Below are 18,341 nucleotides of genomic sequence, written 5' to 3'. Positions count from 1 at the left end.
AATTTGTTCTAGTATTTACAAACTATGATCAATTTTCTTCTTTTTACAACAGTTGTATAGTCTGCTGGGCCAAATTTCTAAAATCACCTTATTTTGAAAACAATAAGTACTTTTGATGACAAGTCGTTTATTTTTGACTAATTAATTTGAAAAACATTTTTGATCAGCAATTAGTGTTTGACCAAGCTTTTAAAAAGTAAAAACGCTTCTAAGTGTATTTTCACCAACGAGCTTTAAAAAAAATACTTGGGGGAAAAACTACTTTCTTCAGCTTCTCAAAAATAAGTTCTATTTCTGTTTTTACTCAATAGCACTTTTTCTTCTACTAAAATCTTGGCACGACACCTCAACTCTGAAAAAGGAAAAAAACACTATTTTGAAAGGAAAAAAAACTCTTTTTAAGGGGAATAAAAATACTTCTGATCTTGGAGACGCTTGACCAAACGGGCTATCAATCAGAAGCTATACGTTAGCTAAAAGCAACTAGAATAACTATAGTTCTAAATACAGAGTCGTCCAAGCAAACCAAAGCGACAACCTTATTAGAGGAGGCATCAAGGATGGGTATTGTAGAGATGGTAGAGAAGATCCTTAAAATTTTCCCAACAGGCATTCAAGATACGGACTCTAAAGAGTTGTCCAAACCGACCAAGGAGACACCCTTATTAGTGGCATCAAGGATGGGTATTCTAGAGATGGTAAAGAAGATCCTTAAAGAATTCCCAATAGCCATTCAAGATACAGACTCTGAAAAGAAGAACCTACTGCTTTTGGCTATAGAGCATAGGCAAACAGAGGTCTATAATTGGTTAATACGAGAAAAGTATCCAAAGCACGTGTTTATTAAGGTGGATAAAGAAGGAAACAATGCGCTGCACCTACCGCAAAGTTCCAGAAGCTGGATGTGTGGCGCATCCCTGGTTCCGCTCTACAGTTGCAAGGCGAAAGGAAGTGGTACAAGGTAAGAGATCTTTAACATCCAACCATCTCTTCATATCACAAAGGATTATCTTTAAAGGGATTTTTCCTTTTTTGGAATGTCGGCCAAAATTAATGACTGGCGTTAATAAAAATATACAAATATATATGCATATTATATGTATATTTATACTTAAATGCACAAAATCTATACATTTGCTGGTTATTTTGTAAGTTGTATCCCCGAAAGACATTGGACCGTAATGATCTCTAACTTGAATACACTAACATGTAAATTTTCATCAAAAAAATACACTAACATGTAAAGATTTTCTTATCATAATGCAGTATGTCAAGCAAACTTTGCCACGACAGTCATATGTTCGTTATAACAAGAAAGGTCAGACACCAAGACAGGTCTTCATAGAGACGCATGCAACGTTACTCAAAGATGGAACTGAATGGCTCGTCAAAACTGCCGAATCATTCTCTGTCATTGCAGCACTGATTGCTACAGTTGCATTTGCTACGTCTTCCCAAATCCCAGGCGGTCCCAATGAAAGTGGCTATCCACACTTTGAAAATCAACCTGCTTTTGACGTGTTCTCTATATCATCACTTGTTTCTCTTTGCTTCTCTGTCACGGCCCTGGTGTTTTTCTTGGCTATCCTCACATCTCGATGCCAACACAATGATTTCGAGAAAGACTTGCCAAGAAAGTTGCTCCTTGGATTAACTTCGCTTTTTGCATCAATAACCGCTATCTTGATCTCATTCTGTGCTGCCCATTTCTTTGTCCTCCTTGACAACTTCAAGAATGTGGCATTTCCAATATATGCGGCAACATGCATACCCGTGGTGCTTTTTGCATTAAATCAATTCCCTCTCTATGTTGATCTCATAAGGTCATACATCAAACAGTGGCCTCTTCGTAGCTATAAGGTGTTTTATACAGATTCCTCAGTAGCAGATCAGAAGAAAGAAGGTAAAGAAAAGGAGGAATAAAACAGAGAAATTATGACAAGAGCTAAGCGTTGCATGGTTTCCTACTTTAGTTTCCAAATAAGACTGGGTTGGTTTGTGTCAAAAGATGAAAAGTTCAAGAAAGATTTTATTCGTCGAGAGGGCGCGAGGTAATTCTCCAAACATACTTAGATCGGGGAAGCTAAGATGGAGGAAGAGCGAAAGCTCGTCCAACAATCCATTTTAGAAAATGGAGAAGCTACAAAAAAAATGAATGATTCATTTGAGGATGCCAATTCCTGAATTGTCATGGAAGTGTCACTCCTCAAAATGAAATGGTTGAAGAAGAGATTTCAAGTTTAAAAGATGATCCCGAAAATTCTTGTGACCACAACGAAAGTTGTGAAATTGAAGAAATGGTTCAACTTGAAGAAGAAGAGCAAAATCTTGAAGAAGAAATCTCCAATTCTCAAAAAGAACGAGTTGAGGAACTTTTGAAAAGTATAACGGGGAGGAATGAAAAATATGGGCAAGTCTTGACCAAACTGTGGGAAGAAGTGCAACATGGAGATGATGAAACTATCCAAAAGGTGTATCTCACCATGGATGGATTTTTACAAGAGGTGGACAACTCTCACAATGAAGAAAAAATTGACAAAATGGAAATTTTGAGCCAAGATTGGCTAATGAATCAAACTCAACAACTTGAAGCCTATGGAGATCACCGTGAAGGCATTTCACGGATGATGGAAGAATTTGTAAAAATGCATGTTGTGCAAAGTCAAGAAGTGGAGCTACTTGAAATTGTTATCCGGAAATTGGAGGCCGAATTGAATGCAAAGATTGAAGCATGTAATGCTCAATATCAAAGGGCCATGGATTGTAATTTTGAATTGGTTTCCAATTGAAGAAGAGGTCAAGATTGATTTTCATGAGCTAATCGTGAATTGCCAACCGACCAATCCAAACATAATGCAAGATGCCGAGATTGAAGCAATAATACTAGAGTTGCATATAAAAGTTCATGAAATGGTTTTTGAAGACTCTAGTTCGTTTTTGAAGACTCTAGTTCGTTTTTGGGTGAGGATGTCAAAAATGAAGCGAATTTGAAATTGAAGCGCATTGGACCACATTCCAACCATTTTTCAACATTATGCTTGGTTGATGATATAGAAGTTGAACTAACCGAGCCTGTGGAGAATTTTGGAGATGAATAAGAAAGCGTTTTCATTTTGAAGTTTGCTATGCCAAGAAGACAAAATGGCATGCCTCACTTACGAGCCAAGAAGTGCAAAATGCGACACCCGAGAGTTGGCCTCTTTGCTTTCCTACCACCGCCTCATGAGCATCATCAGAATCTTAATTCAAAGTTGGGGTGCAAATTTATATCTTCCAAATGGAGGGAAAAATGGTAAAGGTAACCGTCGTGCCGCGACGTTAACTTAAGCGCTTGGTGGAAGGCAACCCATCGTTTTAAAAATCTTAAATCGGTTTTGAAATTTTATTTTTTAGAAAAGTTTAGTTTATGGTGTTTGACTAATCTGCAAAATTTCAGAATTTTTGGGTCAGATTTCCGGACAGCCCCAAACCAGTAGCTGCTAAAAATTGCAGTTTTGTTAACTGGACTGTTTTGCTTTTTAGTTGGGGGTGGCATGTGGTAGCACATTATATTTTGGTTATGCTTGATTGTGTGTCCTTTCCAGGCTTATTTTGTGGTTGTTGGTGTGGCTGTGGATAGACGTTGTTGCAAATGGAACTTGCTCAAATTTTTTGAAGATTTTGTTTTGTTGGCATGTTGTGGATTAGTCACTTTTATTATTTTATTTTCTTTCTTAGCTTCTTTAATTAGTCTTGTAGATTAGGTGTAGGTGATCCTTTGAGGAAAAATTGTGGAAACTCTTGGCTTGTTTTATACTAATAAAGTTAGTCTCTTGCATGTGAAGCATTTAATTGAACATACCCCTCAAAGTGGAATTTTAAGTGAGAAGAGAAGCAAGATGCATAGAAGGAATGATCCTTGTGACAACTTTTTGGCTCATTTTGTGACTCTTTACCTACTAGATGAGTTTTACTTGGGATGATGAGATATTGCTCTATTTGTTCTTGCTTAGGAAGTAAAATTGATCCATCTTGACTAGTTTATATGCCATGTGTGGTGAGTGTTTGTTGAATAATTCTTGTGTTTACTTTTATCATCTAGAACTTGTCGGTTAGTCGTTCAATGCTAATTTTGATTATGTTGGTTGAAGAGATGACCTTGAGCTATCTTTGTGATTTTTTAAAAAGCCTCTTTAGCCTTTCTAGCCTACCATTGCATAAATAATATCACTAGTAACCTCATTTGAGCCTATGGCCTTTTCTTTGATTGTCACATTACAAGCCTTTACCCTTTTTGATGAAAAGTCTCTCTTTTGAACCTTTCCCTCCTTGAACTTGAAATTGTGAATTTGAGGCCAAAAGTTTAAGTTGGGGGTGTTAGTGTTGCTTGAGAAGTGGTGAAGATTGATGTTGTGGAAAAGTCAAAATAAATGAAGAAAAATTGAAAATACAAAAAGGTTGCAAACTTTTTGTGCAAAAAAAATGTATCTTTGAAAAAAAAAATAGAAATCAAGAAAATGGTTGCACAAAAAGAAGTTGGAATAATTGGGGAAACTAGTATGCAAAGGAAGGAGTGATGTTTTGAAATGAAGAGGAAAGTGGACAAAAGATATTTTGTAGTGTTCAAGGAGGGCATAGTCGCTTGTATCCCAAATACTTATCCTATCCTTCCCTAAGCCTACATTACAAGCTTAAAAAGTCCTTATGTGATCTCTAACCGAATGTTCTTGAGTTAGTGATGATTAATGTCACGCCCCGAACCATGGCCTGGACGTAACACGACACTCGGTGTCTGACTGCATGTGACCGAGCGAACCACATGGCTTGCTGAACTATCATGAGGCATAACATAAGAGGAATATAACGTGAATGCATAATGAGCCTTTATAAAACATGATAAGTCGTAATACTTAATAAAAATACATGTTTAAACATGAGTGCAGAAATAACATGAATGAGCCAAAAATGGCTATACGACTCCGAATGTCTGACATAGCATAACTGACTTGTCTAGTCTATGAAAACTCTATCATGAGTCTGACTGGAAAACATACTTACTGGGACAAGGCCCCCAGCATACCTTTAGATGCATAATTAATCATAAAACAAAAGTTGACTAAACCCCGAATGAGATGGGGCTCACCAATAAGCTGATACGAATGTTGTCCTACTGAGCAGATATGTCGTCCTGTATATCAGTACCTGCATCGTGAAATGCAGGCCCCGGGGCAATAAAAGGGGACGTCAGCACATTAAATGTACTGGTATGTAAAGCAACTAAAAGAAATAACATGGGACATGGAATAACATGATAAGAACTGAAACTGAAAACCTGGACATAAACATGAGCATGAGTACATAAACATGAAATTGAAACTGAAACTGAGTACTGGAACCAAACATGAACATGAGTATTGTAAGCATGAGATAATCTGTAATACCGACATGATCCACCACGGGGAGAAACGTGGAGTCTGATCTCTGCCCGATCAGCTAAGCTATCTCGTACCTTGCCGGGGCACGAGACATGAATCTGACATAAATGGATCCAAATCCCTCAATGGGGAAAATATGAAGGAATCGTCCTAACTGGGCGGAGCGATCCTTATCCTACGTTGGCATATGTAGTTTCAGGCTATCTGAGCCTTCTCGGTATTAATACAACTCCCGAACATGAAAATAATATAGTTGCTAAGAAGCCCATGACTTTCGTGAATTAACTTGTACTTGTCTTATAATCATGATTTCACGAAATAACTTGTAAACATGGTTTCATGAAATAGCTTGTAAACATGGTTTCATGAAATAGCTTGTAAATATGGTTTCATGAAATAGCTTGTAAATATGATTTCATGAAATAGCTTGTAAACGTATTCTTGATTTATGAGTAATACAATAGTTCATAATCATATATTTGTAATTGACTTGAAAACATGCTTGTAACTTGCAAACTAAAATCATTAAGTTTCATATGAACATAATGAGAACACATGAGGAAGAATTCATGATTCATGGATTCAGCTAGGGTTCCTAATAACCGTAATGGAAGATTAGGAATACAACAACGAATATAGATATAAAATTCATGTACATAAATACTTAAATACGGGCTACCAATATGTTGGATTTAGTTCCCTAAGATTTAAACTTCATGGATATCAAGGAAACGAAGCATGGGGAAGAACATAGATATTCCCACATGTGGATGGAAGTTCTATATACCTTAGTTGTTCCAAAACTTGAATTAAAGACTTGGATTTTGAAGAAGATTTCCTAAATCTTGAATCTTGAGATGGGTTTTCTTGATATATGTTAGAATTGAGTTGGAATAATTAGAATGGACTTAGTGTTCTTGATGTTGGAGGAGAGTAGGAGGTTGTTCTAGGGTTTGAGGGGATGAAAAATAACGACTTGAACTGATATAAACGAACATATAATGTTTTGGAAAAATCAGATTTTCGGCCCAGTTAAATACTGGCCGTATTTTGAAATACGGGCCCGTATTTTGAAATACGGACAACACTGTGCCTCTTCAGTAAAATGGCTATAACTCTTTGCACAGATGTCCGTTTGACCCCCGTAAGATACTGTTGGAAAGGTATTTCAATGCTTTACAACTTTAATCAAGGAAGTTTTCCCAAATTCCAAACACGTTTTGAAATACGGGCCGTAAAGTGAAATACGGTCCGTATTTAACCATATGACCTCAAAATGTCAAATTCCAGAATGTTCAGAAATTCTTGGTTTCAGTTTACGGGCACTGTTCATGGTCGTAAATTGAAATATGATCACTGTTCATGGGCGTAAACCACCATATCACAACTGAACGGAAAAATTTCAATTCCCACATTCTTTATCTGATGTTCTAAGTCTAGGATCGTGGTCAAAACTTTCGTTAAAGGTACGGGGTGTTACAATTAAAAATAAGGGCAAGCTTATGGTGTGATATTTGTTAGCACTAGAATTTCTTTGTTGAGTCTGAGTGACTTTGTGTATATGTCCCTTGTGTTGTTGTTGTTGTGAATATAGTAATTTTGGGACTTTCTTTCTTGTGAGAGCATATGGATTATGATAGATTGGTGATGTTGAAAAATTCCAAGTTGAGTCAAATGAGCATATCTAGTAAGCTAGTGGTTTTGAGTCACTTATTGAGGCTTGAGTGTTGTCGCTTGATTGTTTTGAAACTTCATTGCATTCTTGAAATTGTATTTTGAAATGAGGGAGTTATTTGGTTGAAGTTTCACATGTTTGTAGCCTAATTATTTATACCAATCAAAGTCATATTTTTGTACTTAAATTGGATCCTCATTGAGATTTTGGTTTTGATTTGCTTGAGGACAAACAAAGACTTTAAATTGGGGGTGTTGATGTGCCGTGAAATTACGGGATATTCGATGGTAATTTCTTAAGCATTTGTAACTCTTCAAGCACTTTTGGTGTTACTTTTCGTGTGCTTTTGTCATTTTGTAGGAAAAGATATTCGGAAAGCATAACGGAGCAAAATGAAGCAAAATAGGCCAAGGACACACTTCGTACAACATGCGAGCTGCATGTCATGTCTGCGGATCCACAATTCCACCGCATAGCATGACAGGTCACTGAAGAATAAGAATGAAAGGCTGCGCAATTTGCGAGATCAACATGCGACTCGCATGTTGAACTTGCGAGACAACAGTGTTAACACAAACCTTGTCCGACATCTGGGAAGCCTGAAGTCAAGAGCATAACATGCAGCTACTGAGCATGCTTCGCGTCTCGCATGTTTGTCTTGCAACACAACATGCGAGACGCATGTTGTGCATGCAGGGTATTTTTGTCCAAATTTTGTTCCCGTTTTGGCACTTCTATAAATAGAATGCTAGGGTTTGTAAAACTCATCTTTGACCATTTTCATCAAGCTTGGAGAGCTAGGTTTTGCATCCACACTTTGAGATTGAAGATTTGAAGATCTTGATAAGAAATTTCTTAATCATTTACTCATTTCTTCTTTTCCTTGCTATGTATTGATTATCTAAGTGTGTAGCTCTCTATTCCATTACTTGAATCTTGTTTATGAAAATATTCTTGATTAAAGTTTGGTTTGAAACTCTTGTTTTGTTTATGTATTGAATGATTTTTATTCCTAATGAAGTGGGTTATTGTTTCTTTAATTAATCTCATTCTTGAATGTTTCCGAAGGGATTAGCTAACCCTAGGACTCACCCATTTAATTTGATTTGAGCTCGAGAGAGGAAAGCGAATTTAGGAAAGATTAGTTAACTAGGATTTGAGCTTGATTGTGCCTAATATCACACTTTAAGTCTTGAGAAAGCTTAAAGTGAAATTCATTGATTTGGTTGAGAAACTTTCAATGAAAATTTAGAAATCATTATCTATTAACATAACCTCGTTCTTAGTTGTAATATCGTAAAATACGTTGGATCGTTACTTGAGTGTAATCTCCTATTATCCATGCTTGTGGCCATTGATCATTTTACTTGCTTTCTAGGTTAGTTTACATTTTTGCATTAGTTATAATTTTATCAAACACCAAAATATTATCTATCGTTCGACTTTAGCTTAGTTGGTGAAAGTTCCTTACTTTCTTAACCGCCTAGTATATTGTTCCGTATGGGATCGACCCCGACTCATAGTTGGGTAAATTATATTGCATACGACCGTGTACACTTTCTCTTTGAGGAGTGGATTTGGACGTTATCAGACATAACAAAAAGTATTACACGATGATTGTAAGCTTTAAATTGTATTGCTTGTTAAACTATGTGAGTTGCGTAAAAAGCAGTGTTTTAAAAGGTGGGGGCATAAGGCGGGGCGTTTTACATACGCCTCGACGAGGCGTAAGTCCCATGGGTATTTAATTTTTAGTATTTCTTAAAATAATATAATTACAATAAATATTTTTAAATAGGTAAAATTACATAAAAAAATAAAAGAAAACTGTAAATAAATGAAATATATATATATATATATATATATATGTGTGTGTGTGTGTGTGTGTGAGAGAGAGAGAGAGAGAGAGAGAGAGAGAGAGAGAGAGAGCGCTTGATCCTCACAAAAAAAATGATCAAAACCCATTATACACCGCTTATAACTTATAATTATACATAACATAATTTTACAAGTATAAACAATACAATGAAATAAAAGCTATTATGAAATGCAAAATAATTCTAACATTTTAACTTTCAAACACGAAAAAAAACACAGTTTCTTAAAACACTATTACTATCATACTATTCGTTTTATCTCCCTATAAGCAAATAATCACTAAATTTATCAATATTACAATTAAAACATAACTTCTTCATGAACAAAAAATAAAATTATATGATAATTCTAATACATAGGACTTATGACCAATGACAAGTGAAAATATATAATTCCGCTATGTGTTTTTTTTTTTTTTTAAATAAGTGATATTCACCCTCACAACGTTCTCAAATAGTAAATATCCAATACTACGACTTGTTATATGAGTTACACCCAATCTTCTATTTCTATAGATGAAAAACTATTAAGTATCATTATTTTGGTAAACAATTATGAGGGTGAATGATTTTAATTAAGGAATTTAAAATATAATTTGTGTAAGAACTGTTAGGCGAGCCCTGGGTGTTCGATGTTAGGCGTGTTTAAGGCGTACGGTTGGGCGCTTAGGGCGTAAGCCTCATAGGAACTAAGCCTCGCACGTTAGCCCTAGGGCGTTTTGCCACTGCCCTGCCCCGGGGCAAGTCCTGACACTGCCTTTTAAAACAATGGTAAAAAGTAGGATAGGAAATAGCAAACGAAAACAGATTCTTGGATCTTCAAGACCAATTTGGAGTGATCATACGTGGATAATCCGTATTGGTTTATATGGAAAAAATCATTTTCCAATTTTCTTATATTCGATTGGTCGAAAATTTTAGAAAACATTGTCTCTAGGATAAATAAGTTTCTTAAAATGACTTCCTTAATGGAAATACAGAAAACAAGTTTTACAAGTGCCATTCTACGTTGATTGTCACTTCTCCACCTTCGAACGCACCTCATCTTCACCCCAACATTCATCCAAATTAAAACTACTATAAAGTTCGTGTGAACCTATATATAAACCTCTAGATTCACCCTTGTATAGTGGTTGAAAACTTCATAAAAAGATGCGAAAATTTTGAACTAAGCACAAAACTCTATGAAAGGTTCATGAAGTTTGGAAACATGAAAAACTTGTGAAATTCAAATTATTGTAGTTCAAAAATTCATAAAATTCCTGGAATGGCTGTAAGCCTGTAATTGATCACTAATTTTTTTAATGGGCAATTTGCACGATTTCCCTTATTTGGGAGTAGTATTCCCCCCCCCCCCCCCCCCCCCCCCCAACCCAACCAAACTGCTGGTCTTTAATATTTTTTCCCTTCACCTAAAAAATCCTGAGTTGCGGGTTCGAACCCCCCCCCCCCCCCCCCCAAAGTCAAATTTATATAAAAAAAAAATGCAAAGCAAAAGTTTGTCTTAAGGCTTACCCTTAAGGCAGAGTTTACGTGAAGCTCTATCTTAGAAGGTAGAGTTTGCATGAAGCTCCACGTTAGAAGGCAGAGTTTGTCTTGAGGCATAAAGAAAACTCTCCTTTAAGGTAGAGTGCCTTGTGAATCCAAACTATGTCTTGTAATTTAATTTAATTTTTAAATTTTAACTGAGCGAAGTTTGATCCCGGAACCTCAGGATATTTCGATCACTTTTTTAAGCGAATGACAAAATTTAAAGACCAACAATTTGAGGGGTAAAAAGTAAAGACCACTATGTCAATCAACGCAAAAAAATGATTTTTAATTACTTTTTAATTGGTGGCTAAACGTTAAATTTAAAGTGGCTAACACGCCCAATCTAAATGTAACTTAGAGTTCTGGTTTAGCTAACCAAAATAACCATCTTGATAACTATTGGCTTTGAATAATCAAATAATTTGAATGTATTGTCTTTGCATGACCATTTAGTAGTATTGTGTTTGCATTAAAACAGCTGAGTATATACATATCCGGTGGTTCAAAAATAGAAGACCCCAAAAACAATCAATTTTTTTGGTTGTGACAAGCTTCAAGGACTTATTAGTATTATTTTGGTTGTTAGCAATCTATTGAAAGGGTAGATACATAGAAATTTATAGATTTACGCAAAGTATCGGCAATCTACTTGAAAAATATTAAATCATAAAAAAAAAATCAATTTTTTTTGCCAAAATTCAAACCGCAAAACATTAAAGAATAAGAGACGAGTCCATTATCCAAATTGTCACTCAATTATCTTAAATTAATTAGTACATTTATATTTTTTCGTTTGTAATAAAAGCGTTACATTACTATGCCTGTATTACGCAGAAGGTCACTCAACATGCCAAACTACCTATTTTACCTTCAAAACTATCAACCTTTGTCGTTTTTAAAATACCTATTTTACCTTCAAAATTGGCCTTTTCCCTTTTAAAAAAAAAAAAAACTTTCTTACTATTATGATAGTTTTCTCCTTTTAATATGACTTATAGAACAAATAAATCTTATTTATAAAGTAAAAAGTGGAAAAATATTCAAGCATATATAACGCTGAAAAAAATAAAATACTCGAGCGTAGTAAAAATATTAATTACAATAATTTGTTCGGATCAGTAATATTGATAATAACAACAAAAAAATCAAAAAAAAAAATCATAGAATCGTGAACAATAATAGACAATAAAAGCTTCAAAACAACTTTTATTCTTTTCACCATCTCCACATTTTCCCCAACAATTTATGTTTAGGTGTACTTTGTAAACAAGTCTCTCAGATTTCATTGGACATAGCTGGTTGAAAAAGAGTATATTTCAATATTACGTGAAATATTGAACTATCATTTTTACCCAGTGATTAAGAAAACTAGAGATTTTGGCTCATCAAGTATTTGGTCATCTTAAAATGGGTTGAAATGCAGCGCACAAGAATGTAAAGGAACCGAATTTTACTTTCGAAAACTTATATTCATTCTTTTCTTTCACATCAAAAATTGTAAGAAAGAGAATTGGATACTATTCTCTTTCTTACAATTCTAATAAAAAAGAGAATAGGATACTATAAACATTCTAAAGGAAAAAGAGCAACTGAATAGAGAAAGTTCCCAATCATGTTTCTCCAAAATATTTCTCTATTGTCGCACGGGCTTGCGAGTGCAATTTACCCTGTATGCACCCAAAGGGTATCGGCTGTGCGTTCTCTTGTCATAAAAAAATATGCATAAGTGACTAACCCCCCCCCCCCCCCCCCAAACAAGGCACGAATTGCAACTTTAGTCCCCAAACTATCTCCGAGCTGCCACATGGCACAGCAAGTGTAGTCACACGCCAACAGGCGTGTGAGAGGTGCCACGTCAGTTTTTTTTTTCAAAAAAAGAAAAGAAAAATCAAGTTTGGAAAATTCATAAAAAAAGTATAAATTTTTAAAATCAGAAAAAACTATTTTTTTTTAATGTGGAAAACCCATTTCTTAAAAATAAATCTGGACTAAATTTTTTATTAAAAAATTTGGAACTTTTAAATCTTGAAAACTGAGAAACCCGTTATTTTAAAAAGAAAATCTAGAAATTTTATTTTTTTAATTAAAAAGCCTGGACTATTTAAAAATCTAAAAAACTAATAAACTCATTTTTCTAAAAAATAATCTGAAAAATTGAATTTTTGATTAAAAACCTAGACTTTTTTAAAATTTGGGATACTGATTTTTTTAAGAATAAGGTGGAAAACTGATAATTGTTTCTAGATTTAAAAACTAATCTAATTTTTCGGGATTTTTTTTTTTTAAAATGGGCTTTCTACATTTTTTAAAAAAAAAATCAGTTTTTCCATTTTTTTTTTAAAGAAGTGTCTTAAAAGAATCATGAAAATTTGGATTTTTTAGGATACTTTTAAAAAAATATCAAGTTTTCATTTTTTTTAAAAACCATTTTTTACAGATATTTTAATTAAAACTGTAGTTTTTCAGTTTTTTTTAAAGCAAATTTTCCAAATTTAAAATAAATATTTCATTCTTCCAGATTTTTTATTAAAAAAACCAAGTTTTACATTTTTTTTCAAAACAATTTATCTATGTGGAGGACACATAGGATGAAAATGCCATGTGGCATTAATATTTTACACGTGGAGGCTACATAAGCCTTATTTTATAGCTGGACCCGCGAGTGACTAACTCACTCTGGGTCATGAGCTCAGGGGTGTAATAAAACTCATTTAGCCGAGTTTAGGGGTGTCTTGACGTCCATCAATAGTTTGGGGGCTGAAGGTTTAAAACGTGCCAAGTTCAGGGGCGTTTTAGTCACTTAAGCCATATATATATATATATATATGTATATATATATATATATATATATATATATATATATATATATATATATATATATATACACTTGTATATGGTTGCATTTTCACCAAAAGAAAGAAAAGGGATCTCCCATATCTTGGGCAAAATATATTTTCCTTCGTAACTATCTCGATGTTTAACTTCATATCAGTATACTCAATAATTTCAGTAAAGCACCATCGAATTTCTAAACATTATTTTGAATATCTATAGATGCTTTACCGAAAGGCGTTTCTCTCCAACGAAACAGCTAAAAACATTTTTCGAAAAATGATTTTCGTCAAACATTTAGCATCGCTCCTTGGTTAAAAGACCAAAATAGTTGATAAAATGGACGCTCCTTCACTTTTTTTTTCTTTACGCCGCAGACAAGAAAGGGCTGTAAACTGTAATGTACTAGAGAAAACTACTAACAATGAGGAAAAAAAGGTGCAACCAGAGAGTTCAAACTCACATACTATTTGAAGAATGACTTTAAAGTAAAGGAAAATGTAGAGAAAGAAAACTAAAAGGAGATTAACATAACATTTCAGCAAAGAATATAGTACCAAATAAAATGCATGTCTTTTAAGTGCTAAAGTCAAGTTTTGGCCCTTCCCTGTTATGGATTAACAAACTTAAAAATAAAACAGTACTTCTCACGTGTCACACAATTTGCATAGTCATACTTGTCACCCAATGAATTTTCGTTTTTATATAGTTCTTGTCAATAGATATCATATAAAAAAAGAATTAATCTAAATAGTTGCTCACCCAACCGCTTAAACTAAAAATAGCCGGCAGATGTATAATATGCGTGTAACGGTATATAGTCAGTGTATAGTCCATGTATATTAGGAAAAGTAAATAGTAAATCCAGTCGGCTATTTGGGTATAGACCGCTATAAGAATCTCTCGATTTTCAACTGTTAAAGGAGGCAACTTCTGGAATTCCCGCATTTGCAAGACTATAGTACAGTAATCTCGTATTGCAACATAAAAAGATAATTTTAATCAAACGAGTATAGTTAACTAGATCAATATATGTGAGGTTAAATCTGCAGTCGTAACAAGTTGTTATGTCTAAAAACAATGGTATATGGAAATGCAAGAAGACTTGCGGTAAAAGCAGGATAAAAATAAAAGAGTTTCTATTGGTAAAAATTCTTGTGTAGAATAAAGGCAAAAGCAAAAGAGAGATGCTTGGTGATAGCAGCAAGAAGGGAATAAATGACTAGAGGCCTGGCCCTTCTGTTTTGCATGACATAAGTGTAAAGGAAATGGATCCTGCGTGTTATATTTCGTATTTTTGAACGTCGGATTATTTGTAAGCTGAGGTGGGGCCCACACGTCAAGATTTTTTTTGGGACATGTGACAAATTATATGAATCGCATATGTGAAGTTAAACACAACTCAAGAAGGACCTTTGGGCCAAATCAAAGTGGAAGTCCTCCAAACGAATATTTTTAAGAAAACGTTTTCGGGTGACCTGACTTTGGGGGGCAAAAACGGTATTATAAGTTTGGAATTTGGAAAAATACCAAGAAATAAAAGTTGTATATAATTGAATTAGATTTACAACCATAGGTCGTGGGTCCTCAGGTGACGTCGGTACAAGGAGATATGAACGTTTTAAGGTCGAAAGTTCAGTGGGCTAGGCCCAACTCGGGACCAACCGGGTTGACCCAAAAAAAATGAAGAGAAAAATCAGGCCCAAGTGAGGAGGTGGCCGGCCATGGTCCTTAATAAAGGACCCAAACCCATTTAAATTAGTCATGTGATAAATGTATAAAAGACCATTTAGTCAACATTTATCACTTAGAAGCTTCAAGACAAGTTGACAAAGGAGAAAACAAGAGAAAGAAGAGCAAAAATAAGAAGGTCACACGGCCATGACCATGGGATTTTAGCTCCTTGAAATATTGTTCCAAAAATTATTTTCTTGTGGTATTCCTACTAATTCAAGGGTCCTTTACAACTTGGTGTAATTATTTTGGAAGAAAGAGCACTTGTTTCTTCAAGTTGACAACTTGGTCAAGTGAAGAAGATTGTAGAAAAAGGTAAGAATTAATCCCTTTTTATTATGTTATGAAGGTTGGTTTATGTTGTAGTATGTAGAAATGAGTAAAATTTATGGAAATATGGAAGTTTACAAAGTGGGTTTGCATGTGTGCATGTGTATGTAATGTTGTATAAATAAGATGAGTTGAATTTTATGTTGTATTCTAGTTGTAGTTGTGGTGGACCTTATATTGGAAATGAAAGTTGAATGAATTTAGTTGAAGTTGGAAGTGGGAATTATGGCCATGTGGTGTAGAGATAGAAATGGAAATGAGTTAATTTTTTTTAATATGTTAGTTGTGTTGTTGTGATTCTTATGATGTAAATGAAGGTTAAATGGTTTAAGTTGGTATTGAATTGGAATGTAGAAGATTATGTCACTTTAGAATGATTTTGTGATATTATGGAAATGAAGTTGTTAAGATGTAAATTATGATTATGGTTGATGAAATTGGAAGATGGAAACATGTTATGAATATCTATGTTGAAGATTAGAAGTTTTGGATGGATTATGGTTTTGGTGAAAAAATTGTATACTTTGTATATTTTGTGAATATTTCGTAGAAATGATATGAAATATTTCCAAATTGTATTGTAATGATCTTGATTAGTAAATGAATATGAAAAGGTTGGTATTGATTTGAAAATGTGAAGTTGGAATGAAAACTATTACACTATGTTGGAAAGGAAACTAGTTATGTTATATTGTGTTTTGTGATGATTGTTGGTGTTGTTGGTGTTATTGTTGAATTATTTTGGCCGAGTTAAATTCTCGGGGGTGCTATATGTATAGGGAAAATGCTGCCCAAATTTTTGTAGAAAAGTATAAGTTAAGATTCAAGTTCTAAAGGCTTGAAATTAATAATTGGTAGACGTGACCAATTGCAGATTTTTGACGAAACTGGAACTGAATTTGGACTAGCGTAAAGGGCGAAAAAGGTATGTAAAGCTTTGCTGACACCTAATTTTGGCTCGATGTGCTTAAAATTAACGTTTTGGGTGGCCCTGATTCGTTAAAGAGCACGAAATACATTTTTTACACATTTTTACATTTTTATATAATTTATTGATGATTGTCCTTATTTTGGGAATTTTATTAATTTATTGTCATTTTTTCAAGAGTCGTTATTTTGCACTGGTATAGCATAATATTACCATTTTTTGTGCAATTAATAATTGTTTCTTAATTTTATAGCAATACATTTTCATATCATAGACATTAATGTTTATATTTTATACTTGCGTTATTATTTATACATGTATTAATTAACTATATTTTAGTATAGTCTGACAGTGCAGAGAAAATCGGAGTAATTAATTTTTAAACGCAGAGTAAAATCCGATCAAGTCAAGGTTTCATCATTTTTTTTTAAAAAAGGGATTAAGGTAAGCATTAAGGAGACAAAAGGGTGCAATCTTCTATTCTTTGGACAAAACAGGAGCCATTTTGCATTATAAGAAAAGGAAGGGGGTATTCATCTTCTACATATATTTACACACACAAACAAACACTCAGATTTCAAAACCTAATAAAAACATTTCCCATCTCCCTCCACTCTCCAGCCGCCATCTCCCGCACACTACCACTCCACTGAACCCACCTGAAAAACCTCACCGTCAAATCACCCCCCGCTGCCCACTTCGTCTCCCTCTCTCTCTTCCAACAAAACCAAACCCTAAACACTTTATTTTCTCTCCATCCTTTTTACACGCCGCCACCGCCGCCGTCAGAGCTCCGACGACGCGCCAAACTACCCCCCTTCGCTCCCGCCTTCATCTTCCTCACCACACCTCCACCAAACAGCCACAAAACCAGCCCACAACACCCCGCTTCGTCCTCCCCCTCCCGCTGCTCCGGCGAGGAGCTCTATCTCCGGTGAACCGGAGCAGCCGTGCGACCACCAACGCGCAACATCATTCCCTTCCCCCTCTTCTCCACCCTTTCTGCCATTCATAAATTCATTTCGATCTGTAAAATTAAAAGATACCATTGTCATAATGTCTAATAACTAGAAATGTTTTTCAGTTTTGAAACCACAATCTATTTTATGAGACTCCATTTCTTCTCTTGCATTTTGTTTAAATATTTTGGGGTAGTCTTGGGCAGATTCACAACATCAATGGAGTTACACATGTAATCAGTGATCTCTTTTTTCTTCTGGAAGTGGGTCTAATTTGGGATTTAGCGTTAATGGTGCTTCTGTGGAGATTTAATCCTCAAAGTTGAGATTTGACGTCGATCTTCTTGCTCTGAAAATAGTGCTGAAAATGGTGCTGGAATGGTGCTAAAATGGTGCTGAAATGTGCTGAAAATGGTGCTGAAATAATGCTGAAAATGGTGCTGAAATGGTGCTAAAATGGTGCTGAAAATGGTGCTAAAATGGTGCTGAAATAGTGCTGAAATGGTGCTGAAAATGGTGTTGAAAATGGTGATGAAATGTGCTGAAAATGGTGCTGAAATAATGCTGAAAATGGTGCTGAAATGGTGCTAAAATGGTGCTGAAACTGATCTAAAATTGCGGTGAAACTAGTCTAAAATTGTGCTGAAAATGATTTGATCTATAGCTGCATTAGCTGCTGAAAAAAAAAACAGCTAAAATGGACCAGTTTTGCAAGTAATTTGTTGTTGCATTATGTGCTGAAATGCAGCAAAAGAAATGCCTACACAGTGACCAATTTGCTGCTGCATTTTGTGCTGAAATACAACTTAAATAACCCCCGAAAACACAGCAAAATGCACAAAGAAATGGCCAATCTGCTGTTGCATTAGAGTGCTGAAAATGCAGCCTCAAATGCACCAAAAATCTAGCAAAATGGCCATACTTTAGGTGTTGAAATACAGCCTCAAATGCACTTTCATTTTTTTGGCAATTCTGAGCTACATTCTGAAACTAAGGAGATCCTCCATGAATATGGCCGATGAAGAAATTTTTGTCGATTTTCAAGGCCTTCCATGTACA

At 34.8% G+C, this 18,341-nt stretch overlaps 1 protein-coding gene across 1 annotated transcript in view; it reads right to left on the bottom strand.

Moving 5' to 3' along the window:
• Positions 1-1,214: 1,214 nt before the first annotated feature.
• The window catches only part of LOC132604408 (uncharacterized), a 43,486-nt gene continuing 26,359 nt past the window's right edge, over positions 1,215-18,341 (bottom strand). Inside the window, exon 5 of the transcript XR_009568718.1 lies at positions 1,215-1,853. The gene's annotated coding sequence lies outside the window, so the exon portion shown is untranslated. The remainder of the gene's footprint in view (positions 1,854-18,341) is intronic.

The sequence above is a fragment of the Lycium barbarum genome, chromosome 7 (genome assembly GCF_019175385.1).
Source record: "Lycium barbarum isolate Lr01 chromosome 7, ASM1917538v2, whole genome shotgun sequence".
NCBI lineage: Eukaryota > Viridiplantae > Streptophyta > Magnoliopsida > Solanales > Solanaceae > Lycium > Lycium barbarum.
This window is presented reverse-complemented; position numbering and strand designations above follow the sequence as displayed.